Raw genomic sequence first — 23,671 nt, 5'->3', positions numbered from 1 at the left:
TTTCCAAAACAACCCTGTTAAGAGCCATCCCACATTGGGACAAACCAGGAGGTTTGTGATTGATAGCTATGGAGAATAGGATCAAGAAAAATTTTATTGCATACTCTTGCATCAATTTTTCTGTGATAACTTCAGATGAAGTCATATAAAAGCTCAAGACATCCCAAGAGGAAGAAAAGCACTTCATTTCTTATATCCAAACACATTACCTTTGGCAAAGCCCAATTGAGCCTGAATATTCATTTCAAAACCCTAAATTAGTGATCATCTCTTTACACTAGAGCATGAGCATATGATCCACTTTAATAGATAAGAAACAAAAGGGAATGACATAGAGTCCTTAGAATTCAAAAGGGTCAAAGGCAAAAGAATCAGGGGCATGAACAAACAGCATGCTTGGTAAAAGCAAGGCCAAATGCCTAAGAAAAATGAAAAGGAAAGAGAGTTCAAAACAAAGCTCAAAATGACAAAAAAAAAGTCATGACAAAGCAGAGCCAAGATCATGAGAGATCATAGATCACAACAAGTAAGAATGAGCAAAAGAAAAGAGATTGTAATGAACGTTTAGAGGACTCTGATATTCATAAAAGAAAGATCCCTAGTAGACAAAAGAGGAAAGGGGTGATGATGCCAAGAAAATCACCAATTTCATAAAAACCATGAATTCAAACAAATGAGCATTTTGAGCCTACCCAATACCAATAATACAACCTCACCCTAAAGACTCTTCAGATTGGGATGTTGAGAGTAGAAACATGACTTTACGACAAGAAGTCATCACTCAAAGAAGTGTATGCAATAATATCTTGTCTTATCCTTGAGGTTCTTAACTTGTAGACTCGAAGTCAGATATGATGAAATTATTTTTCTTGGCCTCAAAATGTCTATCCTTTGAATAGCCATTGACCAAGCCAACATTACAGTCCTCCGAAAGACCTTATCGGATCAATTGGATTGTATACATTGCGAACATCTCCGAACACCTAAGGATTGGTTAAGAGAGATAAAATTGAGGGATATCAGACAAGTCCCATTTCAATCAAATAAAGAAAAGACCAAGCTCGTAGATTGAAACAAATCTTTTCTAATGAAGGTCTTCCAAACGATCATTTCAAGCATTTCTTGAAAGATTGCATGCATTTTGTTCAAATAATTCCTCGAAAAGAAATTTGATTGTCTGAAATGCATTAATGCAAAGAATGCATGTTTCCATACCAGGTTTCAAAAGTTTTTGGTCAACCTAAAGCCAAGTTTTCAAACAGTTTGTGGTAAGTTAAGAAAAAAAATCACGCTTCAAACAGTTTTGATTAATTTCAAAACTACTTTTCAAAATAGTTTTTGGTCAACTAAAAACCATACAAAGGTTAGTGAAACCTCAAAATCACATAACTCATGGTCAAGACATTCATTGTTTGAAGTCTTCCCCAAAGTCCTACAGGCGATGAGCCCCTAGGCAAATTCAAGTCCTACAAGCGAGGAGCCCCTAGGCAAATTCAAAGTCCTACAGGCGATGAACCCCTAAGCAAATTCAAGTCCTACAGGCGATGAGCCTCTAGGCAAATTCAAGTCCTACATGTTGACACCTAATTTTTAGCTCATTTTTCAAATTTTTCAAAAATCTCAAAAATAGGATTAGGAACCTTGGCCAAGCCTAGAAACCTAGTTCTAAACTAAAAATAAATTTTTAGCATTTTTCTGCATTTTTCCTTAATTTCTTTTAGTCAAAATAGGTGAGAAAATCAACAAAAATAGTAAATGGAATCAGAAAATTCCATAAAAATAGTCATTAGTCTTCTTTTAAATCCAATTTCATAAATACATTGTCAATTTTAGAAAATCTCAATCGGGTATATGTTTTTCCAAAATTGGGCAAAATTAAACCCGAATTGAACCAAAAATGAAATTAAAGTTTTTATAGTCATTTTTAAGTCATAGTGTCTTCACAACAATTGATTCTGGGACCTTGAATTGCACAATGGTCGGTCCAATTGCACAATTTGACTTAAAAATAAAAAAATCCCCAAAATTTGATTGAAAATTAAGAATTTTGAACCCAAATTGGAAATCGTGCCCAATATGAAATTGTCGAAATGTGAAACCATCATTTCTAGGGTTAATCAGGTGTGGGTAATTCAATTTTGGCATCAATTTTGCCTAATCAATTCATTAGGATATCAAATTGAACAAAACCCTATTAACCTGAGTATAAAAATGAGAAAATCTTGGGCTCAATTACAATAAAAATTGGGGAAAATTATATCTTTGGGTTCGGAATATGATGGGAAATCCAATTTTGGGGTTTAATTTGAAAAAATCGGTTGAAATTGAGTCCAATTTGAGTATTTGGTCAAAACCGAAACTGCCGGGTCGAGCGGGTCAACCCGACCCCACCCGAACAGTGCATCTTCTTCACTCGATTTGCCAGAATGCATATTAAACCCAGAAAAACAACTCGTGCCCGCGACTTCACCGATCATTTTCAATCAAACTAGCACGTGTTAAATGGTTTTGCCAACTTGAAAATGTCTAGCTGGCACAGGTTAATCACCTCAACCGATTGGAATTCGGTTCTAACAAATTTCGAGTGGGAAATCAATAAACAAAAAATGAAGAAAAACTGACCGGTGTCAACCTACCATAAATGACTAGTGGCGACTCCAAGTTTAAATTTAGATCAAATAAACCCCGCTGTCACGTGAGGTATGGTCTGAGAGAGACCCGTGTAGAAAAATTACCTCCATCTAGCATGCGAGAGCGTGGCGCGACAGGCTTGGCGACTTCGCTGGGGACCTTGGGTTTCTAAGTGGACTTAAGCCTAAAATAGAACGATATGCATGTGTTTGTGCTCGCAAGGATCCCAGGTACGTTCCAATAATGACGTGTTAAATGGTGATGCAGGTGGGAGGTATAAGGGGTGTAGTCTGTGCTTACCTTTGTTTTGCAGGATGATGTTGGGATTGAATGTGATTCCACCAAATTTTAGAAGTGTTGTTTGGTTATAAATTGTTGTGCTTGCCTTTAAATTGCTTTAGCACTACACTTTTCGCACACACCACCCGTGGCCCAACCCCGGCTGCATTTAGGATCACCCTTAGGAGGTATGTGTTTAAGCGAAACTGTGAGCCGATTGCTCATGGGATCGTTTAAATACAATACCGATCACCGAGATGGAATAATATTCCATTACTTTAGGCCGATCGCCGATTGGAATGGAATCCCTTGTCCATTAAGGTGGTGACCTTGAGCCTTTAGTATATCTCACCCTTTTAGGTGTCAAAACCTCACTTGTTGCATATGCTTGTCTTTGTGGTTGGTATACCTAAAACCAAGCAAAAATGTGTTGGTAAGTAAGTGTCATTCAACTTCTCTCATCTTTTTAATTATGCAAAGTTAGTTGACACAATTTTATTAAAAAATTCCCAAATGACAATCAATGTTTGATCAAAATGCCTTTTTATACTAGAATGAATGAACAGGGGGACATGCTCCATTTGGTTATATTTTTCATTTCTAGATGGAATGTATAGGTCCATGGTGATTTTCAATGTAATTCAAGTAGATTGAATGCTCAAGATGTGACACGTACAATCCCATTTACCAGAAGTCTATTTTTGATGTATTCGAAGTTGTAAACCATAGGATAGGACTTTATGGTCAAAATGGAGCATGACAAAAGGCATTTGCATTAAACATTGGTTTCATTCACGTTTTCAAGTATGTGCTCTTTTAAGGCATAAATGGATTAGAAGTGGCATTTGTATTACATCATAAGTATGTAGATGTACTTTACCTCCATTTTTTCCATAAAAGGACATATAATTAAAATGAGGGCATTTAAAATTGATGTGTAATCCATGGTGATTAATAATGAACTTTTTTGCATAATTAGGTTCGATGGGAAAACTAGACATCCAAGTGGTTCCCATTCCACGAAAAGAGCTCATGGCTTGGTGGAAGGACATGACAAAAGATAACCAAGTTTATGTCCAAGATAGGTTGGGATACCTTCTAGACTTGATCCATGTGAAACATCAAGTCAGTTTGATCCAAGCATTGGCGCATTTTTAGGAAGTTTCCACCGCCACTTTCCAATTTGGAGAGTATGAATTGACACCGACTTTGGAAGAATATCAAGCCGCCATTGGAATTGATTCCAAGCTTAGGGTCTACAGCCACCTGTTGGACTTAATCCCATAAGCATTCTTGCAGAATTCCTTAACCTCAAAACTTCCAAAATCGAAAAGTTAATCAAATCAAACACGGGTAGATTTCCATTATCCTTTCTAATAGCCAATTTTTCCAAACTTCCTAGGGAAATGGGAAACACTTCGGCTCGGGTTTTCATTCTAGCTTTCTTCGACTTTATTCTATTCCTCGTGTCTAGAACGGGATTAGACCCTTTAGTGGCTGTGATCGCAAGACAAACATGTCTTAAATGGGATTTTTCTAATATGCTTCTTGCCCAAACCGTCATCTCCTTAAACACATACCAAAATCATGAGAAGGGAATCTTTCAAGCTTCTACGGGTCTCCTATCTCTATGGTTCATCTTACATATTCGACCATGTTGTCATTCCATGAGTATTCGTGAGATTTGCCCAACGATAAATCCCATAGAACGATACCTTCATATTCAACATAAATTGCCCAAACAATCTTTCTTAGATTGGGCCAATTTCATTAGAGCCTTAACTCCTAATTAAATCCAATGGCGGATCAGTTGGCCAAAGATTAGCAAGGCAAGGATTACAAGCCAAGTAGGGAACGCGATACCATTACTCGGGTTGAATGGGGGAGCCGCCTATTGTCCCTTGAGAGTTGTCAGACAATTTGGGATGCTTCAACAAGTCCCACCGGCATGGAACCCTGAGGAGTTTGCCTTTGTCATCCAAGTGAAATTATACCCGAAGAAGAGAAGAAAGACCTTCAAGCTAAGGTTCACAAAATTATCCTTTCTTTGGATAATTTACCTTCACAAGTAGTGGAATGGCCAAAGAACTTTGAAGGAGATATGGAGATTTATATGGCATCCAAGCAATACATCAAGTGGATGGAAAGTAAACGACCAATTGATGTGGAGCCATACGTTCCATTGAGCATTATAACGGATCCCGAGGAGGAGTATGTCCCAGAATACATTGTCCCACACGTGCCTGGAGTTGAGCCTTACATCCCCGAAGAAGTCGTGATCGATGTCGAAGAATGGGAATCTCAAATCAAGGAATGGAAGGATTACCACGGGGCGGAAGCTAGCTTAGTTAGCAAGAAGCCCAGACTTGGATGATTTAGAATTCCCATTCGAGTTTAAAATCATTTTGTAAAGCAATCTTGGATTTTATATGAAATACTCATTTTTCAAAATCCGTTTGGATAAATTCAAAGACATCATTAAAAAGAAGGATCACCATGGATTACAATTCTTTGAATGGTATGATTCCTTGAGAAAACATTGATGAGAAGTTTTATGCAAGGCTAAGGCTTATGTAAAAATTCTTATCCTTGTTAATCACAAGAAACCATACAATTAAAAGAATGTGGGTTTTCATATTCATTTCACCAATTCTAATATCCCGATGGTTTTCATGAAGACAGGTTTTCTAGCAACGGAAGGCAAAAGACCCCGAACCTGTTTACAAATTAAAATGGCCGAGGAAGAAACTTGTACTCGACTAGCTGAAGTCGAGAACCAGATGACGCAAATGGCTGCCATGATGGCAGAAATTAAGGCCTTCATTATATCTGCGAAGGGATCTTATCCTACAATTTCAAATCCAAGAGCTGTAAATACCGCTGAAGTACCTGTTGAAGAGCCAATGAGAAGTAAAGAATCAGTTTAGGAGAATCCTCCAAAAGCTACACCTGAAATAGTGGATCTGGAAGAAGACATTCGGGTTAAAAAGACATCCAAGGATGAAGAGGAGGCCAAACGATTAGCCAAAATTGAAGAATGCCTTGCAAGCCAAGGATATGAGCTTCAAAGGTTTGATAAATTCTCGCCTTACGAAAAGGTGGTGGTTCCAGAAAACTACAAAGAACCGGAGTTCGTGAATAAATATGATGGAACTAGCTATTTCAAAACGCATTTGAAATATTATCTCCGCAAGATGACAAGATATTCAGACAATATGCCACTTCTTATCAGCACATTTCAAGATAGTTTGAAGGGAGCAGCCTTGGCATGGTATACCGCTCTCGACACAGAGGATTTTACCGAATGGGATCATTTGGCGGGAGAATTCCTTCGCCAATACAAATTCAATGTCGAAGTACTTCCAACCCGGGAGGACTTAGTCAGAACCAAGAAACGAAGAAGCGAAGAATTCAGAGCCTACGCTCAAAGGTGGAAAGCTGTAGCCTCACAAGTTAAACCGGCTATAAGTGAGGATGAGCTTATTGAACTCTTCTTGAAGTCGTTACCAACTGAGTATTACGACAAGCTGCATATATCGGGCTGCCAAACATTCACCATGTTGGTGAAGGTCAGTGAAAGAATCGAATGGACATTGAAGGAAAAGAAATCTCAAGAAGTGACAGCACGGAGACCGTATCCTGGAAGAAAGGATAAAGAACCTGTACGTGACGTGGCTATGGTATCTAGCCCCAATGTTAATCAGGCTTCATTCCCAAAACAGTCTAACATCCCTTGGAGAAATCCAAAACAGTTTGAGCCGAAGAAAGGACCCGTAAGGCAATTCACTCCGTTGCCACTGCCCCTGTCGAAATTACTACCGATGTTGTTGGAAAGGCATTTGGTGGCCAAAGAAGTGCCAAGAGATAATCCTGCAAGGTTCCCCTGGTACGATGAGTCAAAGACTTGCACATATCACATGGGAGAAAGAGGACGCGATGTGGACAATTGTATAGTCTTGAAATACAAAGTTCAGCAACTCATAGACAAGAAGATATTAAGTTTTCAAGAGTCAGAGCCAAATGTGCATCAGAACCCTCTTCATGAGCACAATGTGGTAAATATGGTCCTTAAAGAAGGAGAAATAATAAGGCCTGATGATGAAGATGAATATGAGGCCAAATTAAAGACTGCTAGACAAGGAGATGCTCGCTTTCGTTGTGAAGCATTCTTAAAAGAGGAAATTATAGATAACTTGGGAGAAGATTCTGGTAAATACAACTTCCAAGTAAAGTATACTCCACCACCGTGGGCTTTTAAAAATGAAGTGATTGCGCCCGATGGTTGGGGTGGCATGGACGATGAGCTCAGCAGACAAAATGAGACTCCATCCAGTGATGAAGTGGATCAATTTGAAGAGCAAAAAGAAAGGATTCGGCAGGGTGAAAGGCGATTTACCCAAACATCACTTGAGCAAGGTGACACTGTAGACCTCCTTGGTCAAGATAGTGGAAAATACAACTTCCGTGTTAAGTACACACCTCCACCCTAGGCTTTTAAAAACAAAACTATTGTGCTTGATGGATGGGGAGGCATAGATGAAATCCCAATTAACGAATTAAGTCTTCAAGAGAAAGAAGATTAAGACGAGAAAATGAAGAAAAAGACTCGCCAAGGAGATAGTCGATTTGTTCGCAAAGCATGAAAACAAGGCGAAATTGTGGATTATCTTGGACAAGACAGTGGCCGGTATAACTACCGTGTCAAATACACATCGCCTTCATGGGCATCCAAAGATGAAAAAAGCTGACAAAAGCATGGTGTCCATGATTACACCACTATTGATTAATCTTGATGAAGTGGATAGGCTTGAGGAAGAGAAGGATCATGTTGAACCAATTACTATTGAGCTCCCAATTGGTCAACTAAAGATCGAAGAGAAAGAGGTTCAGCCTGTGATCATCACTTTGCCTCCAAAAGAGAAATTTGATACCATATGGGTACCATGGGACTACATGCCTAAAGAAGTTGATGTAATAACCATATCGGGAAGATGTTATGTCCCAAAAGAAGGTGAGCACGAAAAGAAAGGAGTGACTGAAGAAGATGTTAAGCAGTTGTTGTCAGTCATGAGGACAAGCGAATATGAGGTAATTGAGCAATTGAGGAAGATGCCAGCACAAATTTCATTACTGGATCTTTTCAAAATCTCATAAAGCCACAAAATGGTGCTTATGAAGCTTCTTAATGAAGTACATGTTCCCGAAACAATCAACGAGGTGCAACTAGAAGATTTCATTGGGGCTATTCTTTTGAAAGATCAGATAGCTTTTTCTGACGAAGATTTTCCAATGGATGGTCGTTCACATAACAAGGCCTTATATATTGCCGTTAAATGCCGGGGCAAGGAAGTATCCCGCGTGCTGATTGATAATGGCTCTGCGCTTAATTTGTGTCCATTAAGCACGCTGCATTGTCTAGGAATTAATGAAGAGTTCATCAAGCCTTCAAAGGTGACTATACGTTCATTCGATGGGATGAAGAAAGATGTTATCAGTGACATTGAGCTGGAAGTAAATATAGGCCCTGTGCCTTTCCTGATCGATTTTCAAGTGGTAGACATTCCAAAGACTTTCAGCCTACTGCTGGGGAGGCCTTGGATTCATATGGCTAGCGCCATTCCTTCTAGTCTTCATCAAAAAGTTAGATTCGTTATTAATGGTAAAATGATTACCGTGCACGGAGAGACAGACTTCACCACTTATAAGGAAAGTGCCATACCTTATGTCGAGCCTGAGATAAAAGAAGAGCCCAGCTATCATTTCTTTGAAATGATTTCTATGATACAAATTCCCGCTAGTAGTGTCATAAGGTCTCCAGAACTTTCGGCATCGTCTATTATGTCTGGAAAAGTATTATGCCAATATGGATTCAACTTTGATGGTGGACTTGGGACAAAAGCGCAAGGAATTAAAGAACCCATTATCCCATTTGGCACAAAGAAAAGGTATGGGGTGGGGTATGAAATCACTAGTAATCACCATGGAGGCCGAGGCCAAGGTCAAAAGAATCATGAAGGCCGTGGAAGCCGAGGTGATCGAACCATTAACCCATCAACGTGGAAGGGTAAGGCTAGAGAGTTACCCTATCATCATATTCATATCAGAGAAAACTTTCCTGGGCCTCCCAAACTGCTTTCAGAAGAAAATTTACATATAGAAGCAGAGTCTATCTTGCTGGGTTTATATGAAGAGGACGTTATCAGCGTCGTTATAACTGAAGATGAAGACACCTACGCACTGGAGTAGGAAGATTCTTTTGAACCCTTTCCTTATTGTTGCCTTTACAATTTGTCTTTTTCATATTGATGTGTTTGCAATTTCGGCTTAGTTGCAATTCTCATTCTTGTTAATACAGTTGTAATCACGTTTGTAATTCAATAAAAGTGTTCAATGTTTTGTTAAGGACATATGGAAACAAAACCAAACCAATGATGAATATTGCTCTCACACGTGAGGCTTGAGGCTTTGGGTTTCCATATGACTCCTAATTGTGAAAACGGTTTTAAGAGCAAGGATGTCCAAGGATATGAGGATTAGCTCTATTCTCTTGATCTCTTCAAAACAGATTTCAAAATAATTTTTCAAAATGGTTTTTCATTAAACCTCATGCATCAATTCATTTCATATGCGATTACTAATCATGTTTGTTACATGTCAGGCATGAGCATTCACACATCCATAATAGGTTCATAGGTGACCCAAATCTCTTCGAGGAGATCACTTGTGATATCGAAGTGGATAATGAAGATGAGGAATGGATCAGAAGAGAATGGATCCGTCATGAAGAATCAAAGCCACTCACATTAGAAAAGACAATTACTGTTAATCTGGGTGATAAAGAAAACCCCAAAGAGGTTAAGATTGGAGAAAGTCTTTCCTCAGCAGAAACAGAAAGAATAACAGATTTGCTCAAGGAATATCAAGATATATTCGCATGGTCTTATGCTGACATGCCAGGCTTTGATCCAAGCATAGTTGAACATGCTTTGCCAATTGATCCAAGTATTCCACCAAAGAAGCAAAAATTGAGGCGAACAAAGCCGGAATTGGCAAAGAAAATAGAAGAGGAGGTGATGAAATTACTCAAAGTCGGTTTCATTGAAGTAGTGCCATATCCAGAATGGGTTGCCAACATAGTACTCGTAATGAAGAAAGATGGTTGAGTACGGGTATGCGTTTATTATCGCGGCCTAAATAAAGCAAGCCCTAAGGATGATTTCCCGCTTCCACATATTGATGTATTAGTGGATAGCACTACTAGGTTCGAAATATTTTCATTCATGGATGGTTTCTCAGGATATAATCAAATCCTCATGAAGAAAGAGGATAAGGCGAAAACATCCTTCATAACACCATGGGGCACATTTTGTTATAAGGTGATGCCTTTCGATCTGAAAAATGCTGGTGCCACATATCAAAGAGCAATGGTAACTCTGTTCCATGACATGATGCACAAAGAAATCGAAGTATATGTGGATGACATGATTGCAAAATCCAAACAAGAAGAAGATCATGGTGCTTCACAAATTGTTCGAAAGACTTAGAAAGTACAAGTTGCGGCTGAACCCCAACAAGTATGTATTTGGGGCAAAATCTGGCAAACTGCTACGATTTGTGGTCAGTAACAGGGGAATCAAAATTGATCCTTCCAAGATCAAGGCGATATATAACTTAAAGACTCCTTCTACGGTAAAAGAAGTGAGAAGCTTGTTGGGGCGATTAAATTATATTGCCCGTTTCATCTATCAGCTTTCTGAGACTGCTAAACCATTCTTCAAACTGTTGAAGAAAAATGCCAAAGTGAAATGGGATGCAGAATGTCAACAAGGCTTTGACAAGATCAAAGAATATCTAGTATGCCCACCAGTGTTGGTACCATCAATTCCTGGAGTCCCGTTGATCTTATATTTGACGATTCACCATGAGTCGCTAGGAGCGGTGCTTGTACAAAGAAGACCAAATGACGGTAAAGAACAAGCCATTTATTACTTGAGCAAGAAATTCACAATATCATAAGTGAATTATCCAGCAGTTGAGAAGACATGCATTGCATTGATTTGGGTATTACACAGATTAAGACAGTACACCCTTCATCACCAAATTTTGCTAGTGACCGAGAATGACCCGATCAAGTATCTTCTTGAGAAATCCTCCTTGGTCGGGAAATTAGCAAAATGGCAAGTCTTGTTATCTGAGTTCGACATCAAAAGTTCATCCCAAAAGTCAGTCAAAGGACGAGCGATAGCAGACATGCTGGCAGAAAATTCACAGAATATCGCCAGTTTTGAAGAACGACTTGATGACCACATATTGACATTAGTCGACAATAAATGGACCATGTATTTTGATGGTGCAACCAACTTATCTAGATCAGGAACTGGGGCAGTGCTAATCTCCCCAGAAGGCCAACATTATCCAATATCTGCAAAACTGGTATTCCCATGCACCAACAACATCGCTGAATATGAAGCATGTATCCTTGGCCTGCAATTGGCCCTCTCGATGAAGATAAGGAGACTTCAAGTGTATGGAGATTCTATGCTCATTATATTGCAAACAACTGGAGAATGGCAAACTCGTGATGCAAAGCTAATTCCCTATCACAAATACTTAGAAGGAATGATGGAGGAATTCAAAGAAATAACATTTGACTATCTTCCAAGAGCTCAAAATCATTTTACGGATGCTCTTGCAACCTTATCATCCTTACTCCAAGCTGAAGATGGTATGGATACAAAACCATTGAGAATTAATATCCTCGAACAACCAGCACACTGCATGGTAGTTCAAGTAGAATTTGACAATGAACCATGGTTTCATGATATCAAGAAGTACTTACAAGCAGGAGAATTTCCTGAAGAAAGCCAGTTAGGCGAAAGAAAATTTATCTGAAAGATAGCCAACAAGTTCTTTCTCAGCGGACGGGTTCTTTATAAGAAATCATTCGATTCGATCCTGTTAAGATGCGTTGATAGCAAAGAAGCTGAATAAATCATGAGAGAAATCCATGAAGGCGAATGTGGTCTGCACATGAACGGCCATCTTCTAGCCCGCAAAATCATGAGATTGGGATATTATTGGATGACAATGGAAGCAGATTGCATTCAACATGTGAGGTGTTGTCGCCAATGTCAAGTTTATGGAGACAGAATCAATGCACCGCCGAATGAGCTGCATCAAATGTCAGAACCATGGCCATTTTCAATGGGGGCAATTGACATGATTGGTCCAATTAACCCCAAGGCCTCAAATGGACATCGCTTTATCTTGGTGGCAATTGACTACTTCACCAAGTGGATTAAAACGAATTCATATGCAAATGTCACCGCTAAGAATGTGGCAAAATTCATTAAGCGAGACATCATCGCTAGGTATGGAGTTCCAGAAGCAATCATTACCGACAATGGTTCAAATTTGAATAACAAAATCGTAAATGATCTGCTTGAACACTTCCACATTCAACACTTGAATTCATCTCCATACCGCCCACAAATGAACGGAGCAGTGGAAGCAGCAAACAAGAATATCAAGAAGATATTATCCAAAACAGCTGAGAACTATCGTGACTGGCACGAAAGATTACCATATGCTCTGATGGCATATCGAACTTCAATTCGAACATCAACTGGGGCAACTCCATTTTCCTTAGTATATGGAATGGAAGCAGTATTACCCGTCGAGGTAGAAATTCCTTCATTAAGGATATTATCCCAATTAAAACTCTCAGAAGCTGAATAGAACCAACAAAGATGTGAACAGCTCAACATGATTGATGAGAGAAGATTAAGGACTATATGTCATGGACAAGCTTACCAGAAAAGAGTTGCTAAATCTTTCAACAGAAAGGTGAAACCAAGACATTTTGAAGTGGATGATTTAGTAGTGAAGAAAGTCATCTGCAACAATTCAGATTCTCGGGGCAAATTCACTCCGAATTATAAGGGTCCATACATTGTCAAGAAGGTTCTTCCTAGAGGAGCATTGATTCTTGTAGATATGACAGGAACAGAACTGGCCTATCCTATAAATGCAGATGCTGTCAAGATTTTCTACCCATGAAATGAAGACGAACATTCAAGAAAAGATTCGGGTCACTTTAGAACATGTGCATATCATGCATATTATGTATGCCATACATTTCATGAACATGTTTATCTGTTTTGCAGAAGAGAGCAAGTTTGAATCTGAATCAGTTGACAATTTTAGAATTCCCAATGGAGTTATAAAATAGTAAAGGGAAGTATCATTTCCCAATTCTATTTTCTATTGATATCCTCTAATGTGCCTTCCTTTTTTATCATGCCTAGAGAGACAAAGAAAGGGAGCAACAACAGAAGAATACACAGTGTAACCAAAGCAAAGGCATGCAAACAAGAGGGATCTTGATAAATTGATCAGACAGGTATCCCTAAATCGTGAGAGCATGTGAAATCGCCTATCTAAGAGAAAAAGCAAACCTTTTTCTTCCCCAAGCAGAATGGCACTAAGGCTGAGTAAAAACAAAACAAGTTGTTTTGCAAAGGAAAATACTTCAAAAATGTTTCAATCAAAGATTTTGAAACACGCTTTCTTTGAAAATGCAATAAGGATCAAAATTCCCTAAAATGGATAATTTGACAAAAGGCTTTGAAAATTTCATAGAAAAAGTTTGGATCATATCAGATGGAAAGACCTTCAGATGATGAAAGGTAAGCCATATCTAAACACGTCCCCTATACACTCAAAGTCAAAGTGTTGAAGTGAGTGAGAAAAACTCATCCGAAGGAAATAGAGGATATTCGCAATGATTACATGGATTGAAATGATGAAAGGCAATCATTTCACTATCCCAAACACATGCTTATCCCTTGCAAACCAAATTTGAGCCAAAACAGTGGAGAAGTTTCCCCAAAATAACCCTGTTAAGAACTACCCCACATTGGGGCAAATCAGGAGGTTTGAGAAGTGACAACTATGGAGAATAGGATCAAGAAAGATTTTATTGCATACTCTTGCATCAATCTTTCTGAGATAACTTCACATGAAGTCATATGGAAGTTCAAAACATCTCAAGAGGAAAAAGAGCATTTCATTTCCTATACCCAAACACATTACCTTTGGCAAAGCCCAATTGAGCCTTAATATTCATTTCAGAACCCCAAGTTGGTGATCATCTTTTCGCACTGGAGCATGAGCATATGACCCACTTTAATAAATAGAAAGCAAAAGGGCAGAATACAGAGTCCTTAGAATACAAAAAGATCAAGGACAAAGGAGTCTGGGCCATGAAAAAGCAGTGTGTCTGGTGAAAGCAAGGCCAATGCCCAGAAAAATGGGCAAAAGAAAAGAAAAAAAATTCAAAAGAAAGAATGACAAAAGTCAAGCCAAAAGCAAAACAAAAGTTGTGAAAAATTGAAAGTCACAACAAATCAATGATTGAAAAAGATATCGATGAAAGTTTAGGGGACTCTTGTGTTCATGATAAGAAAAGATCCCCAGTGGACAAAGAAAAAGGGTGGTGATGCCAAGAAGATCACCAGTTTCACAAAAACCCTGAATTCAAATAATTGAACCTTTTGAGCCTACCCAATACCAACATTACAACCTCTCTCCAAAGACTCTTCAGATTGGAATGTTGAGAGTGAAAATATGATTTCATGACAGAAGCCATCACTTAAAGAAGTGTGTGCAATATTGTCTTATCTTATCCTCCAGGTTCTTAACTTGAAGACCCGAAGTGAGTTGACAGATGATAAGATCCTTTTCTTGGCCTCAGAATGCCTATCCTTTGAATAGCCATTGACCAAGCCAACATCACAACCTTTTGAAAGACCTTATCGGATCAATTGGATTGTATACATTGCGAACATCTCCGAACACCTAAGGATTGGTTAAGAGAGATAAAATTGAGGGATATCAGATCAATCCCCTTTCAATCAAATGAAAAAAAAAAATCAAATTCGTAGATTGAAACAAATCCTTTCTAATGAAGGTCTTCCAAACGATTATTCAAGCATTTCTTGAAAGTTTGCAAGCATTTTGTTCAAATAAGTCCTTGAAAAGGAAATTTGATTGCCTGAAATGCATTTAATACAAAGAATGCATATTTCAAAATCAGGTTTCGAATAGTTTTTGGTCAACTTAAAATCAAGTTTTCAAAAAGTTTGTGGTAATCTAAAAAATCACGTTTCAAAATAGTTTTTGGTTAGCTAAAAAAAAAACCATACAAAAGTTTCATGAAATTATCCTTAAAATCACATTTTTTTAACAGATATTCCAAAGCAAATTGCACTTCGTAGCCTCTGAATGATGATTCTCATGAGTGATCGCGATTTTGTAGCTTTGAAATATGGTGATCTTTATAGTTTTCTCAAGTGATCGCAGGATTGTAGCTTCGGAGCTATCACCCTCCAAGTTTTCGCAACCTGTAGCCTTGGATAACTTTTTTGGCCCATAGAATGGCCTCTTCATGGTGATTTTTATGGTCTTGCCAAGTGTTCGCAGGTTTGTAGCTTCAGAGCCATCACCCTCCGAGTGTTCGCAACCTGTAGCTTTGGATGACTTTTTGGGCCTAAAGCATGGCCTCGTTATAGTTCTCCTAAGTGATCGCAAACTGCAGCTTCAGAAAACTATTACAAAGTCCTACTGGTGAGGAGCCTCTAGACAATTTCAAAGTCCTATTTGACGAGGAGTCACTAGGCAAATTCCAAAGTCCTATTTGACGAGGAGTCATTAGACAATTCCAAAAATCCTATTTGACGAGGAGTCATTAGGCAATTCCAAAGTCCTATTTGACGAGGAATCACTAAGCAATTTCAAAGTCCTATTTGACGAAGAGTCACTAGGTAAATTCCAAAGTCCTATTTGACGAGGAGTCACTAGGCAATCCCAAGTCCTATTTGGCGAGGAGCTACTAAACAAATTCCAAAGTCCTACTGGCGAGGAGCCACTAGGCAATTTCAAGTCCTACTGACGATGAGTCACTAGGCAATTTCAAGTCCTACTGACGAGGAGTCACTAGGCAAATTCAAAGTCCTACAGGTGAAGAGCCCCTAGGCAAATCCAAAGTCCTACTGGTACTAGGCAAATTCAAGTCCTCAAGCGAAGAGCCTCGGGCGTTCATGGTTCGTGGATTCGTCCTTAAACCATGAAATCAGATTAACCATCATAATCGTCAATATCATTCACTCATACTTTGAAAGTGATCAGCCAAGAGATGCTCTCAAACAAGTAAGTTTCTCTCTCTCAATCATCAAGAACTTTTCAAGCATGTTTGAAAAAGAACTTTTGGATTAGATCTTGTATTTCAAAGCAAGATTCTTGAATCAGTTGTTGTGAAACTGTCATTTGTCATTTTATTTGAGTCGTTTTGATTTTAGGTGTCATCTTGTCTTTGAGATCAACCTATAACGAGCTCAATCTCAAAAAGGGGCAGCTGTTGACACATAATTTTTAGCTCACTTTTTAAATTTTTCAAAAATCTCAAAAATAGAATTAGGAACCTTGGCCAAGCCTAGAAACCTAGTTCTAAACCAAAAATAAATTTTTAGCATTTTTCTGCATTTTTCCTTAATTACTTTTAGTCAAAATAGGTGAGAAAATCAACAAAAATAGCAAATGGAATCAGAAAATTTCATAAAAATAGTCATTAGTCTTCTTTTAAATCCAATTTCATAAATACATTGTCAATTTTAGAAAATCTCAATCGGGTATATGTTTTTCCAAAATTGGGCAAAATTAAACCCGAATTGAACCAAAAATGAAATTAAAGTTTTTCTAGTCATTTTTAAGTCATAGTGTCTTCACAACAATTGATTCTAGGACCTTGAATTGCACAATGATCGGTCCAATTGCACAATTTGACTTAAAAATCAAAAATCCTCAAAATTTGATTGAAAATTAAGAATTTTGAACCCAAATTGGGAATCGTGTCCAATATGAAATTGCAGAAATGTGAGACCATCATTTCTAGGGTTAATCAGGTGTGGGTAATTCAATTTTGGCATTAATTTTGCCTAATCAGGTCATTAGGACATCAAATTGAACAAAACCCTATTAACCCGAATATAAAAATAAGAAAATCTTGGGCTCAATTACAATAAAAATTGGGGAAAATTATATCTTTGGGTTCGGAATATGATGGGAAATCAAATTTTGGGGTTTAATTTGAAAAAATCGGTTGAAATTGAGTCCAATTTGAGTATTTGGTCAAAACCGGAACTGCCGGGTCGAGCGGGTCAACACGACCCGCCCCGAACAGTGCATCTTCTTCACCCGGTTTGCCAGAATGCATATTAAACCCAGAAAAACAACTCGTGCCCGCGACTTCACCGATCATTTTCGATCAAACTAGCACGTGTTAATTGGTTTTGGCAGCTGGAAAATGTCCAGCTGGCACCGGTTAATCACCTCAACCGATTAGAATTCGGTTCTAACAAATTTCGAGCGGGAAATCAATCAACAAAAAATGAAGAAAAACTGACCGAAGAGAACAGACGGTGTTCGACGAAATCCCGAAGAGGGAGAAGAGAGAGAAAAGTGCGAAATCTAGAGAGAGAGAGGGTTGAAGATCCCCTCACGAGTGTTCAGCGCCGCCATATACGGCGGAGCGCCGGCGAATCGTGAAGAGGCCATGATCTTCCCCTCACGGCTTGAACCAGACGAAACTTACCGCGAAGGTCTGAAAATCGGCCTCGGTAGGCGCATCCAGACCTGTTCCGGCGAATCCAAGAGCACCGGGAGGAAGACTAAAGGTCAAGGAACAACCCTCGGGTAGCCGATCAATTCAACAATCTTGTTTGAACGTTGAACGAAACAGGTAAAGTCGGCCGAGGATTAATTTTTTCAAAAATTTCCAGAATTCAATTTCAATATCGATATACATGTTTGTGTGTTTTCTTTCGTGAATTTGAGTTCGTTGATGCTTATAACCAGTTTCTAATCATTTTTCGTGTTGATTGATTGCATTTTGGGCATCAAAAACACTTAAACTGAGTCGGCCCGTCCATAAACCACCTCGCCGGAAAACTCAAAGCCTCGCCGGAGCGTCACCGTGACCATAAGTCATCCAAGTAGGCTTCCTTTCACTTTGTTTGATATTTTGATGGTTGTTAGAATCGATTTAGACGGCTAGGGCGGCTAGTGTTAGGATTAATGTTCTGGAAAATTTTGTTTAGGTTAGTGTCATATTAGGATTTTCTAATCGGTTTTTCGCCGGCCGGCGAACGTCCAACGGCGACCTAATAGGACTAAATTGATACTAGAATATGTGGACTTGATGATGGTGCAAACGGAACGGCGAAATAGTCGCCGGAAGGTCGTCGGCGATGGGTTCAAACCAGTGACCTTGAGAACTTTCGAACTTGGTTGGTGCCTACCAAGTGTTCGGGGAAATGCCCCAATGAAGAAGGCCAAAAACGGTGCCGTTTTGGCACCGTGCCCGCCGGAGAAGACAATTGGCGCCGGCAATGGCCAGTTCGGTCTCGGCTGAACCGGTTTGAACTGGTCCGGTCCGGTTCGTTTCCTGGCGGGAAATTTCAAAAAAAAAATGAAAATATAAAATAATAAAAATAATAAAAAAATTCAAAAAATATAAAAGAAAAATAAAAAAATCAGAAAATTCTAAAAAAATAATAAAAAATCACAAAAAATCATAAAAAATTTACAGAAAATTCATAAAAATTCCGAAAATTCGGAAAATACAAATAAAAATTTGAAAATTTTGGAAAATCAATAAAAATTGAAAAATTGGAAAATTCATAAAAATTTCCAGAAAATCATAAAAAAAAATCAGTTCTCGGTTTAAAAAAATTTCCGAAAAAAAAATCAAAAATTCAAAAAATTTGAAAATTCAAAGAAAGGTCCAAAATCATCGTGGCCAGTCATAAAATGTGGAATTTGAATTTTCGAAAATACCTAAGTGGCATTTTTAGAAAATTCCAAATTTAAGGGTTATAACCCCTAAAAAACCCTAAACCCAAAAATTCACCATTAAATGAATATGCCTCTAAGGCTTCATTAGGGTTTGGGTGTTTTGCTTGATTTTCATTTTTTAGTGGCCAAATTAGGGTTGCTATGATTGATTTGCCATTGATTGCGCATTTAATTTTTGGGTGCTTAATTGTTTGTTCATGATTAGATTAGTGAATTGACTTTAGGAATCCGTGTGACATGTTAGACATGCCATATCATTCTTAGGTACTGAAAGGGCGTTAATGGTCTCAATTTAGGATCATTAACGTAATCAAGTCCCTTATCCAGAATCTCTGGTTCGTAGGATCGTGGTACTTCTCCCGTACCTCGATTAGATTTCTAGTCAACCTACCATAAATGACTAGTGGCAACTCTAAGTTTAAATTTAGATCAAATAAACCCCGCTGTCACGTGAGGTATGATCTGGGAGAGACCCGTGTAGAAAAGTTACCTCCATCTAGCGCGCGAAAGCGTGGCGCGACACTACAGGCGAGGAGCCCCTAGGCAAATTCAAGTCCTACTGGTGAGGAGCTTCTAGGCAAATTCAAGTTCTACAGGTGAGAAGCCCCTAGGCAGATCCAAAGTCTTACAGGCGAGGAGCCCCTAAGTAAATTCAAGTCCTACTGGTGAGAAACCACTAGACAAATTCGAAGTCCTACAGGCGAGGAGCCCTAGGCAAATTCAAGTCCGACTGGCGAGGAGCCACTAGGCAAATTCAAGTCCTACAGGCGAGGAGCCCCTAGGCAAATTTAAGTCCTACAAACGAGAAGCCCCTAGGCAAAAGTCCTACTGACGAGGAGTCACTAAGCAAATTTTAAAGTCCTACTGGTGAGGAACCACTAGGCAAATTTCCAAATCCTTATGCGAGAAGCCTCAGATGTTCATGGTTCATGAGTTCATCCTTAAACCACGAAATCAGAATAATCATCATAATCATCACCGCCATCAATTCATACTCTTGGATAAGCAACAAAAAAACGCTCAACAATAGGTAAGTTTCTCTCCCTCAATCATTAAGAACCTTTCAAAATATGTTCTAAAAAGAGAATCTTTGGATTAGATCACGAATTTTAAAAGCAAGATCCCTAATCAGTTGATGTGAAATTTCCATCTTATCTTGTTCATTGAGTCGACTAAAAAATTCAGGTGTCACCTTGTCCTCGAGATCAACCTCTAACGAGTTCAATCTCAAAGAGGGGCAGCTGTAGACACTTGATTTTTAGCTCATTTTTTTTCATATTTTAAAAAATTTCAAAATTAGGACTAGGAATCTTGGCCAAGCCTAGAAACCTACTTCTAAACCAAAAATAATTTTTTTAGCATTGTCCTACATTTTTCCTTAATTTCTTTTAGTCAAAATAAGTGAGAAAATCAAGAAAAATAGCAAATGGAATCAGAAAATTCCATAAAAATAGTCATTAGTCTTATTTTAAATTAAATTTCATCAATACATCATCAATTTTGAAAAATTTCAATCGGGTATGTATTTTTCCCAAAATTGGGCAAAATCAAATTCGAATTGAACCAAAAATGCAATTAAATCTTTTCTAGTCATTTTTAAGTCATAGTGTCTTCACAACAAATGATTTTGGGACCTTAAATTACATAAGGGTCAGTCCAATTGTATAATTTGCCAAAGAAATCAAAAAACCCCAAAATTCAATTGAAAATTAAGAATTTTGAGCCCAAATTGGGAATCATGCCCAATATGAAATTGTCAAACCATGAGACTATTGTTTCTAAGGTTAATCAGATGTGGGTAATTCAATTTTGGCATCAATTTTTCCTAATCAGGTCATTGGGACATCGAATTGAACAAAACCCCAATAAGCCTATTACAAAAAGTTAAAAATCTAGGACATGATTTTGTCAAAAATTGGGGAAAATTACATATTTGGATTCAAAATGTGGTAAGGAATTCAATTTTGGGGTTTAATTTTGAAAATTGGGTCAAAATTGAGCTTAATTTGTGAATTTAGACCAACCCAGGCCTGCCAGGTCAACCGGGTCAACCCGAACCGACCTGGGTCGGTCTTCTTCCTTACCCGACTCCCCCAAAAATGCACAATAAACCCAGAAAAATAGTTTAAACCCGCGCCTTGGCCGACTTACCTTGAGCAAATGAGCACGTGAAAATTAAGATGGCCAGCTGGAGAATCTCCAACTGGCACCAGATATTCGATCTAACCGATCAAAAATCGTTGGAACGAACTTTGGGCGAGAAAAATCAATGAACAAAAACAAAGAAAAACTGAACATTAAGAGGAGAAGGTGTTCGACGAATTGCCGAAGAGAGAGAAAGAGAGAGAACTCAGAGAGCAAGAACGAGAGAGATTGAGAAACAAAGGTGTGTTGAGGTCTCGTGGGCCGAGTGATCGGCGTTTTCCGTGGGGAAAACGCCGGCGAATCGGTGCCAATCGTGGATGTCCACACCTCGAAATCCAGTATTGAGGTTGATCGTCACCGTCTGAAACCGAGCTCCGGCCGGTCGATTTAGGACCTTCCCGGCGAGATCGAGGCCATCAACTTGGAGAGCAAGTGTCAAGGAAGACATCCACGGGCGCTGATTAGCTCGGGAACTCCATTTTGATCCCCATTGAAGCAGGTAAAGTTGGTTCATGATCACTGTTTGCCAAATTTTCCATAATAGGTTTTAGCTCAATCGTGTGCGTTTCTTCGTGTTTTTGTTATGATTTATGCTCAAAACATATTCTGATTTCATTTTCATCATTTGTTTGCACTTTGAATGATTGAAAACACATTAAAACCGAGTCGGTCATCCCATGAACCATCTTGCCGGAGCTCGGACAACGTCACCGGAGCATCACCGTGTCTATAGGCCTGTCAAGTTAGCCTCCTTCAACCTTGTTTGATGCTTTGTTAGTGATTAGAATCGAGTTAGACGGCTAGGGCGTTCTATATTGTGATTTGAAGGTTCGGTTAATTAGTTTAGAATAAGTTGTGAATTAGGTTTTTTTGACCGGTTTTTTCGCCAGCCGGCGAATGTCCGCTGGTGTTCCGAGCAGGCTAGATTGAAAATAGAACACATGAACATCACAATGGTGCAATCGGAATGGCAAAATAGTCGCCAGAAGGTCGTCGACGACGAGACCAAACCGGCTGCCTCGAGAACGTACAATACAGAACCATGCCTATTAGGTGTTTGTAAAAATGCCCCAATGAAGAAGGTGTTAAACGACGCCGTTTTGTCGTCGTGGCCGCCGGAGAAGATGACCGGCGCCGGCGCCGACGGGGCCCGGTTCGGCCAAGCCGAATCAGGTTAAACCGGGCCGGTCCGGTTCACTAATCCGGCGGGAAAAAAAAAATAAATAAATATTCAAAAATAAATAAAAATTTGGAAAAATTTTGGAAAATAAAAAAAAATTCAGAAAATTCAAAAACTTTCAGAAAATTCATAAAAATTCAGAAAATACAAATAAAAAATTTAGAAAATCTAAAAAAAATTCATAAAATCTAAAAAATTGGAAAATTCATAAAAATTTTCAGAAAATCATAAAAATCAATTCTCGGTTAATGAAATTCTCAGAAATTCAATTTTCGAAAAAAAAATCAAAAATTTAAAATATTCACAGAATTGTTCAAAAACACTGTGACCAACCTTAGGAAGTGAAATTTGAATTTTTGGAAGTGCCCAAGTGGCATTTTTAGAAAATCTCAAATTCAGGGGTTATAACCCCTAAAAAAACCATAAAACCCTAAAAAATACAAATCATAAAATGAAAAAGCTTCTAGGGCTTCATTAGGGTTTGAATGTTTTGATTGATTTTCATTTTTAGAGACCATTTAGGATTGATTGATTTGATTGACATTGATTGCACATTTAATTCTGGATTGATTTTCCCCACGATTAGAATGGATAGAATTAGTGGGTAAGCCTCGGAAACTTGCATGACACGTTAGACATCGTATCATTCTTAGGTACCGAAAGGGCGTTAGGGATCTTGATTTGGGATCATTAACGTAACCAAGTCCCCGTACTCAGAACCTCTGGTTCGTAGAATAGTGGTATTTCTCCCATACCCCGATTAGATTTCTAATCTACCTACCAATAATGACTAGTGGCGACTCCAAAATCAAAAATTTAGACCAAATAGGAAATTACCATCCGCTGTCACGTGAGGTATGGTCTGGGAGAGACCGTTACATGGAAATACCTTATTAGCGCGCAAATCCCGAAAGTCCCACACAAAAAAAAAGCGTGGCGCGACAGAGTTAGCGCACGAATGAAATTGGCCCAATCTAAGAAAAATTGCTTGATTAATTTGTTTTGAAAACGAATGTATAGCTCTATTGGATTTGTTGCTAAACAAATTTCACGAATGTTCATGAAACGACACTATGGTCAAATGTATGAGATAAACCATAGTGAACGAAGACCAGTAGAAGCTTGAAAGACACCCTTCCCACAATTTTGGTACGTGTTTAAGGAAATAGTAGTTTGGGCAAGAAGCATATTTGAAAAGTCCCACTTGAGACATGCTTGTCTTGCAATCACAACAACTAAAGGATCTAATCCCATTCTAGACAAGGGGAACAAAATGAAGCCGAAGAAAGCTAGAATGAATACCCGAGCTGAAGTGTTTTCCATTTCCCTAGGAAGTTTTGAAAAGTTGGCTATGAGAAAAGATAGTGCAAATCTACTCGTGTTTGATTTGATTAGGTTTTCGATTTTGGAAGTTTTGAGATTTAGGAATTCAGCTAGAATGCTTACAGGACTAAGTCTAACGCGTGGCTCTACAATCCTAGGCTTAGAATTGATCCCAATGGTAGTTTGATATTCTTCTAAGGT

The sequence above is a fragment of the Syzygium oleosum genome, unplaced genomic scaffold (genome assembly GCF_021117445.2).
Source record: "Syzygium oleosum isolate NSW1041296 unplaced genomic scaffold, Sole_v2.1 Sole_v2.28, whole genome shotgun sequence".
NCBI classification, from domain to species: Eukaryota; Viridiplantae; Streptophyta; class Magnoliopsida; order Myrtales; family Myrtaceae; genus Syzygium; species Syzygium oleosum.
The sequence above is the reverse complement of the archived record's forward strand: the minus strand, read 5'-3'. Positions refer to the sequence as shown.